Raw genomic sequence first — 14,242 nt, forward strand, 5'->3', positions numbered from 1 at the left:
TATACTGAATCAGATACTTGGTCCATCAAATTCAGTATTGTCTACTCAGACCGGCAGAGATAACTTTCAAATCACCCACTTGCCTAGTCCCTTTAACTGGAGATTAGGGGAGGGGCTGTGGCTCCGTGGTAGAGCATCTGCTTGGCATGTAGAAGGTCCCAGGTTCAATCTCTGGTATCTCCAGTTAAAGGGACTAGGCACGTGGGTGATGTGAAAGACCCCTGCCTGAGACCCTGGAGAGCCGCTGCCAGTCTGAGTAGACAATACTGACTTTGATGGACCAAGGGTCTGATTCTGTATAAGGCAGCTTCATGTGTATATGTGTATGGAGATGCCGCTGATTGAACCTGGGATCTTATGCGTGCAAAGCAGACGTTCTACCACTGAGCCACAGACTTTCTAGGTAGAGCTGTAGTGATGGGGAAAGCTGTGCCTGTAGCGTTGGCGAACTTGTTTTATCCTACCCTTTCTCCAAAGAACTCAGGGCTTCTCCCCTCTGTTGTATTCCCAAAGCGACCCTACAGTTGCCATCTTTGGGTTGGGAAATTCCTGGAGATTTGGAGAAGAGTTGGTTTTATACCCTGCTTTTCTCTACCTTAAGGAGTCTCCAAGTGGCTTACAATCCCTTCCTCTTCCCCACCACAGTGAGCTTGTGAGGTAGGTGGGGCTAAGAGAGTCCGGAGAGAACTGTGACTACCCCAAGGTCACCCAGCTGGCTTCATGTGTAGGAGTGGGGAAACCAACCTGGTTCACCAGATTAGAGTCTGCTGCTCATGTGGAGGAGTGGGGAATCAAACCCAGTTCTCCATGTCAGAGTCCGCCACTCTTAACTACTACACCACACTGGAGTGGAGCCTGGGAAGGGCAGAGTTGGGATGGGGAGAGAGCTCAGCAGGGATGTGATGCCATAAAGTCCACCTTCCAAAGCTGCCATTTTCTCCATAAAAACTGCTCGTTCTACTCTGGAGGTCAATTGTAATTCTAAGAGAACTCCAGGCCAACCTGGAGATAGACTACCTCACGTATGTAAGGTAGTTTAGTTTGAGAGACAGCAGCTAGCCCAAGGTCACCTATATATCGTAGATTAGATTTGGAGCCAGCACTCCCAACTTTCACACTGGCTGTTATGCTGCTGAAGCGGGTTAGTGCCTTTTGAGTGACAATGCTCTTAGAATGGACCCCTTTTTGAGAAGTGGTATGTTACTTTATTTAGATAGTTATTTATTAAGCAGGACTTTACTCACTTAAAAAAGTAAGTCTTTTTATTGATGTACTTCAATGTAATTATGTGTGTGTGTGTGTGTGTGTATATATATATATATATATATATATATATGTATATATATATATATATATATATATGTATATGCAAGTATTACAAAGTCTTAATATTTAGTAATAATGTATACAGTAAAGCAAACAAATTTTACATACTATTAGTTTTAAAATTCAACACTTAAAATATAACAGTTAAAGAAGTTTAATTTAGTTCAAAGTACCTAATTTACACTTTAGAATAATATATTTGTAAAGCCATACATACCAACACCATTTTTTGAGACCCTCTGAGAGAGGTCTGAAGTACTAGCCCTTTTCTTGCCTGTATTAGTCAAAATGTGCTGCTAGTAAATTGCAATAACTCTAAAGCTTTTAAAAGCATAAGCCTCTAACAAAAAATATCCACGCTCTCTTTCCTTTAAAAAATATATTAAAAGCCTCTGCTGTATAATTTGCAATTTATATGTGTAATTGGGTTTTATATTAAATAATTCTGCATATGTACAACACTAATACCATAGTTCATGTGCTCTAATATGTCAAAGCCTGTAACAGGCTGTCCTTTTATTGTTGGAGCACTCTATGCTAATCATAAATGAGTAAAAAGGTAAAGGTCCCCTGTGCAAGCACTGGGTCATTCCTGACCCATGGGGTGACGTCACATCCCGACGTTTACTAGGCAGACTTTGTTTACGGGGTGGTTTGCCAGTGCCTTCCCCAGCCATCTTCCCTTTACCCCCAGCAAGCTGGGTACTCATTTGACCGACCTCGGAAGGATGGAAGGCTGAGTCAACCTTGAGCCGGCTACCTGAAATTGACTCCCGTTGGGATCGAACTCAGGTCATGAGCAGAGCTTTTGACTGCAGTACTGCAGCTTTACCACTCTGCGCCACGGGGCTCTTGCTCATAAATGAGTACACTAGGATTAATTTATTTGTTTGCTTCATTTATTGTCTGCCTTTCTTGGTAAGCCTTTCTTGGTAAGACATAAATGAGTACACTAGGATTAATTTCTTTGTTTGCTTCATTTATTGTCTGCCTTTCTTGGTAAGACTCAAGGCAGATTGATAATAACAGTTACGTGCCGTCAGGTTGTGCTGGAGTTATGATGACCCCTCAAGGGGTTTTCAAGGCAAGAGATGAGCAGAGGCGGCTTGCTGTTGCCTTCCTCTGCATAGCAACCCCAGAGTTATAAAAACAATGCAATAAAGACCAAGAGATGCAATAAAACTGGATCACACAAGGAACGAACAGTAATATAATACAATATAATACATGCCATAAACTGGGTTTCAAAATTAGGGAACAATGAAATACCGGTAAAAGGCAGCCTAATGTAGCCAATAAAGCAATGTAGTATAAAGGGGGAGGAAACAAAAATGGGGAAAAAATCACAGGGAATTAAAATTAGCCTATTACCCTATTGGCTTTCAACAAGAATGGCAGTCAGGCAATAAATGCGGCAAATAAAATAAACAATCTTGCAATACCTGAAAAACCAGAATGCATACAGAAAGCTTTTCCTTTGGATGTGCAGACATTTGGAATAAGGGGAGAGGGCTTCCTACTCAGCAGATGTGACTAATTGCTTTTTCTCTCACATTTTTTAAATTGGGAGTTAAACCTCATGTTTATTCGGCTGTCTTGCTTTTTCTGTTTTTTTCTTTTTCTTTTTGCTTCTGTTAACAGTTAAAGGAATTGATTGTGCAATGTTGCTTAATGCTAGTACAGGCACTGGAGTCTCAGGGGAGGGCAGTAGAGCGTAAGAAAACAATAGATAAGGCGCTCCCTGACCTTTCCTTAGGTCCATTCTTGCCCCGTCCCTTTGTTACCCAGAATGTTTTTAGGGTTTCGTTCCTTCCAGTTTCTTCCCTTCTGTTGCCCCAGAAGGTTGGACCATAACCAATGGGTTGAAATTAAATAAAAAGTGTTTTTGACTGAACATTAGGAATAACTTCCTGACAGTTAGAGTGATTCCTCGGAGGAACAGGCTTCCTCAGGAGGTGACAGGCTGTCCTTCTTTGGAGGCTAGATGGCCACCTGTCAGCAATGCTGATTCTGGGAACTTAGGCAGATCACGCGAGGGAGGGCAGGAAGGGATGAGTTTGTACTCGGCTTTCGTGGCCCTTTCTCACATGCCCAGGGTAATGCCGATCGCCACTTTGGGGTCAGGAAGGAATTTTCCTACAGGACAGATTGGCCAGGGATCCTGGAGTTTTTGTTGGTTTTTTTGCCTTCCTCTGGGGGTCACTGAAGGAGGAGGAGGAGAAGAAGAGTTGGTTTTTATATGTCGACTTTCTCTACCACTGAAGGAAGAATAAAACCGGCTTACAATCACCTTCCCTTCCCCTCCCCACAACAGACACACTGTGAGGGAGGTGGGGCTGAGAGAGTGTGACTAGCCCAAGGTCACCCAGCTGGCTTCATGTGGAGGAGTGGGGGAACAAATCCAGTTCACCAGATTAGCCTCCACCGCTCATGTGGAGGAGTGGGGAATCAGACCCGGTCCTCCAGATCAGACTCCACCGATCCAAACCACCGCTCTTAACCACTACAACAGGCTGGTTCGTTGAGGGAGTTGAGGGAAGGTAGTTGTGAATTTCCTGTGTTGTGCGGGGAGGGTGGGCTAGGTAGGGTTGCCAGGTCCCTCTTCGCCACCAGCAGGAGGTTTTTGGGGCGGAGCCTGATGAGGGGATAGGCTTCAATGCCATAGAGTCTAATTGCCAAAGCGGCCATTTTCTCCAGGGGAACTGATCTCTATCAGCTGGAGATCAGTTGTAATAGCAGGATATCTACAGCTACTACCTGGGGGTTGGCAACCCTAGGGCTAGATGACGCTTGCGGTCCCTTCCAGATCTATGTTTCTATGATTCCCTCTTCCTCTCTCTGTCCATCATAGGGGCTGAACACACTTCCTACCATCTATATCTGCCTTTCCTATCAAGTATGGAGTTCTCATATAGTAAAGAACTTCTGTTTCTTTTATAAGTAACAAGCCTCAGTGAGGACTTATTCCCTCAAGCAGCTGGAATATAGAATTCTGCTGCACAGAAACTCAGCTCTGCTTTCAAAACAAGCTGTAGAACAGGCTAAAATCGGCCCTGGGGTTCAGTAGATCAGGCTGTCCTAAGTTGTGACCCACCAGACGAACCAACAGACGTCACCAGCTATAGATTGTGACCTTCAAGGACTTAGCCAACCTGTCACAGTCCGGGTGGGGACAGCGTCACTGAGAGGTAAAACTCCACACAGGAGCTGCTTTACTCTGACCAAGCAGTATGGAAGACAATGAAGAATTCCTTATTGATGTTTCCTCTTCTGTTTGCACTCAGCAGAGGCTTTTGCATAATTAGCAGGATAAAAAATAAACTCCTTCTCTGCCATGCATTTAAAGCACTGGTTCCCAACCAGGGGTCCACGGACCCCCAGGGGTCCGCGAGAACTAAATTAAGGTCCGCGAAACAAAGTTATAAACCCATAATAAATTAATATTTTCAATTAAAAGTTCTCTATTATAAAAATATATATTCAAATATTATTCTAAGTTTAATGTTTAACTAACAGTTATGATTAAAGTTTATTTTCAAATCCTCGGAATTTTAATTTTGAACCTTGGGGTCCCTGCACCGAACAAAAATGTCCTAGTGGTCCCTGGTCAAAAAAAGGTTGGGAACCACTGATTTAAAGGAATACTCTATTTAAGGTGGTTACAGAAAACGTATGGTCCTCCTCTTTTATTAATTGCTCACTGTGTGAAATTTCGTTACTGCAGATATCCTGACTTGCATGCCTTGGTTCTTTGAAGGTGTGGGAAACCGGTCAACAAAAGTAATATTGGTGGTTGTGCCGGCACAAGGAGGAGGTAATGAAATTTCGCATTTCTGGATCATTCCAGCAGATTGGCTAGTCCACTCTGCTACTGTACTGCTACTGGCAAATAATTTCTTGCTCAGCAAGTGGCAGTGGGAAGAGAATTGCCCTTAGATTACATTCCTGCGAGGTGTAATCCTTTTATTTGCAACGACTATGGATCAGCAGTGGAAGGAGACCAGAACCAAATCTGCCCCATGTGGAGTACAAGATCCTTTCCCCCACATCCACTGAAGTTGTGAGAAAGGGCTATTGCCTGTGGAAACAACCGTGCGTGGGGAAAGAGAGAGCTCCTCTGAAAGGAGCTGCTATTTCAAAAACCCGTTGCCTTGAAAGAGAATCACAGTGCATAAAAATGCATGTTCTCCGTGGATTTCCCCCCGAGTAGCAACCCTTCACTAGTGCCTGCTTCATTTTTTATTTGAGCTCCAAAAGGAATTGTCAGCTTGCATTAGAACTACAAAGTGAGACAAAACAGTCATCTCAAAAAGTACACATATCTAAATAGTTATGATTTTAAAACATTTGAATATTGCAGTACATTTGGGAGTCAAAAAGAGAATTGGCTTCCTCTACACTTTGAAAAGATGAATGGTCTCATTATGAACACATGAAGCTGCTTTATACTGAATCAGACTCTTGGTCCACCAAAGTTAGTACTGTCTATTTAGACTGGCAGCAACTCTCCGGGATCTCAGGCAGAGGTCTTTCACATCACCTACTACCTGATCTCTTTAACTGGAGATGCCAGGGATTGAACCTGGGAACTTCTGCATGCCAAGCAGATGTTCTGCCACTGAGCCAAAGCCCCTCCCTAAAACAACTTTGAAGAGTGTATCTCCCACCATGATGATAAATTTCATCTCTTCCTACTTGTCCATCTCATCAAATTCCTTCTCCTTTTGTTTTATATTTCTTTTGTTGATGCTGGTGAATATGTCATATGAAAATGGTTAGACTCTTGTTCTACATAACAGATAAGCAAACAAAATGGAACCATGTAATCAAAAGTTAGAAGTTGCTTCTTTGAATCAATTACAATCTCTTCATCAAAGCGTTAAATTTATGGAATGGTCTCCTGGGTGATGTTAACCTGATGTCATCCTCCTCATCTTTCAAGTGGCAGGTAAAGTCTGTCCCGTTTGCTTGAGTCTTTGACCATTGATTCTCTCACTCCTCCCACGCCATTGCCTGTTACTGATTTCTTTTGGTTTTCGAGGGCTTGATTTCCATGAGACAAAATTCACTGGAAGGGAGAGTGGAGCCAACCTGTGTATTACATGATTTACCTGTTCTCCTCTATTCCCCCATGCACTGTCCCCACTCTGGATTAGACAGTGGTACGTGGGTAAAAGCATCATCAACACTCACATACACTGTGCTGTTACCCCAAACGGAATCAGGAGGAATTTTCTGGACCATTGTGATAAGCTGTGTAGCAACTTTGAAAGCAGAGTTTAAGACGAAGAAGAGTTGGTTTTTATATGCCAACTTTCTCTACCACTTAAGGAAGAATCAAACTGGCTTACAATCACCTTCCCTTCCCCTCCCCACAACAGACACCCTGTGAGGTAGGTGAGGCTGAGAGAGCTCTAACAGAGTTGTGACTAGCCCAAGGTCACCCAGCTGGAGGAGTGGGGAATCAAACCCGGTTCTCCAGATCAGAGTCCTCCTCTCCAAACCACCACTCTTAACCACTACACCCCTCTGGCTGTCTTAAATGCTTCTGTCCCCTGTAAGTTAATTTGTATTGCTGAGTGTCCCCTTTTAGCATCTGCTCCAATGGGGGGGGGGGGTTCCTGACCACCTGTGACACGTCCATATTCTTAATTTGCCCTCATCTTCTGTTCTTCTTTATATATCTCTTCCCCAAAACGTCTCCTGGATAATCATGGGCTTTTCTGTGGTATAGTTCTCCTTTGGTTCTCTCAATACACTGTGGCTGGAAAGAGACAATAGCTTTTAAGATAATTGAAGATGGCATGGTTAACCAGGTGTGAAAGCTCTTGTTTGCAAAAGAAAAATCCAAACTGCAAAACCAGTTTGGCCAGACATCATGCCTGAGACAAAAAAAATCCAGTGTACGCACAAAGAAGAATCATGGCTTTCTCATCTCAAGGGCATTTCAGAAAATAAATCTGGAGCACCAGCCGTAGGCCTCCACCATCATGTTTGTCTTGCCCCTGAGAAGCAGATGTTCAAAACATTACTCGTATGACTGGCTGAGAGCTTTGAAATTGTGCATCTTGGGTTTTTACTGTCCAAATGGGAGATAAGTTGCATGCTTGAAAGTCAGTGAACCAGTTTTCAAATAGGGTATAATTTATACATCCCCCCATTAGAACTACTTATGATGACTAAGCACCAGATTGTTCAGCCTGTGAAGTATGTCAGTATATTTTGTACTGGCTAATACCTGAGATTGCCTTTTAGGCTCTGGAGTAGGTATAGTGGTTAAAGTGTCGGACTAGGATCCTGGAGACCCAGGTTGAAAACTCTGCTCTGTCATGGAGGTCTGTTGGGTGACCTTGAGCTAGTCACACACACTCTGCCTAACCGACCTCACAGGGCTGTTGTGAAGATAAAATGGGGGAGAGGAGAACTACGTAAACCACTTTGAGTCCCCACTGGGGAGAACAGCAGGCTATGAATTAAGTAAATAAAATGCAATAAAATAAAATTACTAACTGGTCCCAAAGAGGATATTTGTCACCTTTTGCCAGGCAACTGGCATTCCTCATTAAGCGGGGCTGGCATCAGAGGTCGGAATCATCAGGCAGCTGCCAGGGTCTGGGATGTAGCACATCACCTGTTTCGTTTCTTTGAGCAGTGAACCGAGGACAGGGCCTCCTCAGGGCCGACCCCAACCCTGGGGCTGTCTTGGTGGTGCCTCTGCTTAGAATCATAGAGTCATAGAATCATAAAATCATAGAGTTGGAAGGGACCATCAGGGTCATCTAGTCCAACCCCCTGCCCAATGCAGGAAATTCACAACTACCTCCCCCCCACACACACACACCTAGTGACCAGAAGATGGCCAAGATTAACACATGATGAAGCTGCCTTATACTGAATCGGACCCTTGGTCCATCAAAGTCAGTATTGTCTACTCAGACCGGCAGCGGCTCTCCAGGGTCTCAGGCAGGGGTCTTTCAGATCACCTACTTGCCTAGTCCCTTTAACTGGAGATGTCGGGGTTGGACCTGCGACCTTCTGCAATCTGCATGCTAAGCAGATGCTCTGGCACTGAGCCACAGCCCCTTCCACTTCTCCACTTCCTGCAGATTCAGGAAAAGATGAGTGATGCTCTCTCCTTCTGGGCAGCTGCTTTCCACAGCTCAGAGGGATTGGTTTGAAATGTTCATATGCCTGCTTTTCTCCTCCTGACCAACTCAGGACTCCAGGCAGGTCACTCTAATGTAATGCAAAATACAATTGAAAATGCAATCAAAACTCCCACTTTTAAAAACATCAAACATCAAAACAATAAACATGAAATCCATTAAGACTATGTTAAAATCTCCAGTTTCTAAACACTTTATGAGCAGCTAGGAAAACATTGCCCTTTGCCCAGAGACAGCCCCAATAGCTCACCAAAACAATTCTATTTTACAACCTTGCTGGAAAACCAAGAAGGCAGAAGCCAGGGAGGGTGTCCCACAAGTGTCTGGGTGGCCACTGAAAAAGCCCACCCAATAATGGGTCATTGCAGAACACACTCTAGACAAAGGGGACAAAGACAATAGATATCAAGGTATGTGGTGCCCTCCCTAGTGCCATTTTCCCAAATTGAAACATCCCGGGGAGATGCTATTTGCCTCCCATGGGGCTACATGTACATTACATTTGAGTCTTAGTCAGTGGGTAAAACCAGTGTGTTGCTTGTATTAATTTGTAAACACACCCGCTTGGTAGGGTTGCCAATCTCCAAAAGGGACCTGGAGATCACCCAGTATTACAACTGATCCCTAGACTACAAATTCAACTGCAGAAGATAACTCATTTTGAGGGTGAACTCCATGGCATTATACCCACCTCAAGCCTCTCCCCTCCCCAAATCCCACCCTCCCCAGGCTCCACCTGAAAATCTCCAGAAATTTCCCATCCCAGCAACCCTAGCCCCAGAGCCAGCATGGTGTAGAGGTTAAGAGTGGTGGACTATAATCTGGAGAACCAGGTTTGATTCCCCACTCCTCCACATGAGCAGCGGACTCTAATCTGGTGAATCAGGTTGGTTTCCCCACTCCTCCACATGAAGCCTGCTGGGTGATCTTGGACTGGTCACAGTTCTGTCCAAACTCTCTCAGCCCCACCTACCTCATAGTGTGTCTGTTGTGGGGAGGGGAAGGGAAGGTGATTGTAAACCAGTTTGATTCTTCCTTAAGTGGTAGAGAAAGTCGGCATATAAAAACCTCCTCCTCCTCCTCCTCCTTCTTCTTCACAAATTACCATTCAAGGAGGGACGCCACACTCAAGAGGAGATTTGGCAGAAGTACAGTAGCATGTTGCTAAACATCATTGCTTAGATGACCAACATCTGAAAACTGAAACAAGATAAACATAACCCCCCTCCGCTCCTCCTGTTGCATTCACATGTCCCTGTTCATTTATCTAGGCTGAACAATAAATCTCAATTGCCCTAGCATTTACTGATTGTACTCAGTGTGTACACTTTATTTGGGGGCAAAGTCTATAGTCCAGTGGGACTCACTTTTGTGGACATATACAGAGAACTGGTCTGCATGTGATGGATCCTGTAATAAGAATCCTGGCCAAGACTAAAGCAAAGAGAGGTCTAGTGAGTAATAATGTTTGCATTGGAAACTGCCAAGGGAATACAAATGGAGCGGGTGTAATTAAGTGAGTGGTAATTTGCTCAGCCTCCTGGGAATACAGTCTATTACTAAATTCTAGTTCTCCATCTTCATTATAGTGAAAGGCAGGAATTCACATATTGTTTGGCACATTTGGGGTGGGTGGGCAATATTCCCCTTGCATAATTTCACACAGATCAGTGGTTAGGTATTTCAGATAAAATTGATGTGATGAGCATAGAAGGATTAAATATATACCTTGCTCATGCAGAAAGGAGAGCCGACAAGGATAATATGCCCTCTCCAGACATGTTTTGTTTACATAGTACATTAATGGATGAGATGAATTATGGCACTGTAGTTGATTGACCCTAGCCTAGAAGCTAAAATGACTGTACTGAGGCTGTCGTATTTTGGTCCCATTATGAGACGACAAGAGTCACTGGAAAAGACAGTCATGCTAGGAAAAGTTGAGGGCAGCAGGAAAAGAGGAAGACCCAGCAAGAGATCAATTGACTCAATAAAGGAAGCCACAGCCCTCAATTTGCAAGATCTGAGCAAGGCTGTCAAAGACAGGACATTCTGGAGGACTTTGATTCATAGGGTTGCCATGAGTTGGAAGTGACTTGACAGCACTTAACACACACACAGTTGAATGCACCATATTGAGGTTGTTGTTGTTGTTGTTTTAATAAGGACAAGGTATCTTAGGTGTAGATGTTCTTGTCTTAATCACTGACCGTAACAATTTCTGTTATGAGTCATGGATCCTCATGGTCTCCTCCCCTATTATATGCAAGTGCACATTGTAAGCCCTAACTGCTTAACAATGTTTTGCTAGTTGGGTAGCTGAGGGTGGAACTATGCATTATGTAGCATGGGTTGAGTTCTGTGGGGTATCGTTTAGCATGTTTCATGACATCATCACATGGGGGATTTCTCACCAACGGCAGTCAGTGTTGTGTAATATGATGAGGAAATGTGCAATAAAATGACCTCAGAGTAGGAGGTAATTTGCAAGGGAGAACATAGGGTGGTTTTTTAAATAGCAGCAGCCTATGTCCCGCATAGTATGTAACTTGTCCATAGACTTACTAGTAGTGGAAATATATTGATCTTGCAAATGATGGGGAGATGTACTCAGGATTGCCAGCTCTAGGTTGGGAAATACCTGGAGATTTCGGGGGTGGAGCCTGAGTTTGGGGGGTTTGGGGAGGGACTTCAATGGGGTATAATGCCATAGAGTCCACCTTCCAAAGCAGCCACTTTCCCCCGGTGAACTGATCTCTGTCGCCTGGAGATCAGTTAGGGTTGCCAGGTCCCCCCTCTCCTCCGGTGGGAGATTCTTAGGGCGGAGGTGAGGGAGAGATCGCACACGTGGCCACACCAACGCGATTGCGTCACTTCCGGTTTACCCCCAGAAGTGCCGCATCGCAAGGGGCCTTTTACCACTCAAACCAGCAAAGCAGCCATTTTCTCCAGGTGAACTGATCTCTATTGGCTGGAGATCAGTTGTAATAGCAGGAGATCTCTAGCTAGTACCTGGAGGTTGGCAACCCTATTCGGACTAGAATTTGCAGGCACAGAGGGAGCAGGTTTGAATTTGGACAGAGATATGGAAAGAGTTCCGGAAATGGCTGTTGTTTCATGGTGTTTTTTAGCAACTCTTAGTATATGGAACTGCATTAATATTGGTTTGTCATATTACTATTTTCATAGTACAATATAAGGTTGACCTGTTGCCAGCATGACCTTATTTTGACATCGCCTGTTGCTGACTTTAAGTCACAGAAAACCAGCTGTTTGGTTGGATTCTAGGAATCCTGAATATAAGAATTGGGAATTAGAGTTGCTGCATATTGGGAGGGTTGGTTGACTCAGGTAAACAGGTACTGTTCAATACTTTCTGTGATTTGTGGAACAAAAGGCAATTGCTGCACAATTTATGACCTGTGATTCAAACCACTGTGTGACTGGAAAAACGGACACATAATACTTTGTAGGGATAAGTAAATGATTCCATATTTTGTTTCTCTTTGTTTTTTTATTTTTGCCAATGGGCGAAAACGCATGGTCACTTTAGCCTCCTTTATTCCCTGTTTCAGCCAGGATCCAGCCAGGATCGAACACATGCGTTTTCGCCAAACGTGCGTTCGATCCTGGCTGAAACAGGGAATAAAGGAGGCTAAAGCGACCATGCGTTTTCTCCCAGTCATTTTGGTTCTGTTTTTGGATGTAGGCTTTGCAAATGTATATGGCGTACACCAGTGGTTCTCAACCTGGGGCCGTATGGCCCCCCGGCCCCCCCCAGGATATTCCAAGGGGGGGCCACAGATGAAAATTGCGTAAATGGGGGGCCACGGTACAAGACTAGGGGGCCACAGAGGGCTGATTCCTTGGAAAGGAGTGGCAAGCAAAAGTTTTATTGAAGCTGTGACCACATGCTGACTCTGTATCTAAACACAGGTTTTGTTTTGGAACCTTCAGTGGACTGAAAACCTAACACATGACTTTCTTCATTGCACTTCTATGCATCATTTGCAACTGTGGATTTTTGTATCGCTGTAATCTTGTGCAACGGTGGTAGAGGCTTTGTTCTCCCTTGTATGTGAACATTGTTGTTTATTGCCGGGTTGTATTCCCTTTTTGTGGGGTATTTTTTGTAAATGTCAGTTTCCCAATAAGAACTGCATGTGTGCATTTTGTGTGGCTGTTTATGCTTCTTTGTTCCTTGGCTATTTACAAACAAAACATTTAAATAGCTACCTTTCTACCAGTAGGACAGGGGGGGCCAAAGGAAGGAAACAAGGTTGGAAGGGGGCCACGGTCGGAAAAAGGTTGAGAACCACTGGTGTACACAGCTGCCCTTTTCTCCAGGGGAACTGATCCCTGTAGTCTGCTAATCTTCTCTGTATCGTTCCGATTTTAGTATACGTGCTGCTGAAGCGAGCACCTGATCCCTGTAGTCTGGAGACAACTTGCAGTTCTGGGAGATCTCCGGGCTCCAACTGGAGGCTGGCAACACTAGCTTTATGGCAAAATCTTTATGCCAGTACTGTGGCATTCCAGCAGTTTTCCAGCACTATGAATCAGCAACCTACACTTTGCTTTCAGGTTGTAGCTCTTGCAGTAACCACCACAAGAACTCAGGAGTAGCAAGGTTTGCAATAGGTAATATTTCTTTTCAGCGTGGGACCTTTTTCATCTTTGTGTTCTTCGTGTGTCCAGTAGTGGGGAAAAAAACTTCTCATTTTGCAGGCTTCCATTTGTGTTATTAGAGGGGCTATGGCTCATTGGCACAGCATCTCCTTTGCATGCAGAAAGTCCTGTGTTCAATCTCCGGCATCTCCAGGTGAAGGGTCTGGTAGTAGGTGATGTGAAAGAACTTGGTTGGAGACCCTAGAGAGAAGAAGTAGTTGGTTTTTACATGCCGACTTTCTCCACCACTTAAGGAAGAATCAAACCGGCTTACAATCACCTTCCCTTCCCCTCCCCACAACAGACACCCTGTGAGGTAGGTGGGGCTGAGAGAGCTCTAAGAGCTCTAAGAGCCAGCCCAGGGTCACCCAGCTGGCTTCATGTGTAGGAGTGGGGAAACAAATCCAGTTCACCAGATTAGTGTCCTCTGCTCATGTGGAGGAGCGGGGAATCAAACCCAGTTCTCCAGATCAGAGTCCACCGCTCCAAACCATCACTCTTAACCACTACACCATGCTGGCCTGCCAGTAGGAATAGACAGTACTGCCCTTGGTGGACCAATGGTCTGATTCAGTATGGCAGCTGCACGTATTCGCATATGAGTATTGTTTTAAAAAGGAAGTCTGAGGAAATTACAGGAAGAGGGAAAGTCACCAATTCATGGAAAAGTTGACAGTTTTTTAAAACTATTCGATATTTGGTTTTTCTTTAGGCAGACCAAAAGCTGAGGAGCTTCCCATACCACCAGGAGGCCAACCAATTTCCTCTTTGTGGTGCCAATTGGTGCACATTATCCATACTTTCAGATGATATGCACAAAGGCCAGTGTTAAATGTCCGCTCATCTCACATAATCCCTCAGCGTATACTTCATAGCGTAGTGGTTAAGAGCGGCAGTCTCTAATCTGGAGAACCGGGTTTGATTTTCCCACTTCTCTACATGAAGCCAGCTGGGTGACCTCGGGCCAGTCACAGAACTCTCTCAAACCACGTGACGGCAAGCAATGGCAAACCACCTCCGAACGTCTCTTCCCTTGAAAACCCTACATGGTCACCATAAGTCAGCCTGACAACACTTTCCGC

The 14,242-nt window shown here is 44.5% G+C and overlaps 1 pseudogene; it reads right to left on the reverse strand.

The window, feature by feature from the left end:
- Positions 1-12,793: 12,793 nt before the first annotated feature.
- Positions 12,794-12,915, reverse strand: LOC130477218 (U6 spliceosomal RNA; annotated as a pseudogene).
- Positions 12,916-14,242: the final 1,327 nt, after the last annotated feature.

Source organism: Euleptes europaea, chromosome 4 (assembly GCF_029931775.1).
Source record: "Euleptes europaea isolate rEulEur1 chromosome 4, rEulEur1.hap1, whole genome shotgun sequence".
In the NCBI taxonomy this organism is placed as follows: Eukaryota; Metazoa; Chordata; class Lepidosauria; order Squamata; family Sphaerodactylidae; genus Euleptes; species Euleptes europaea.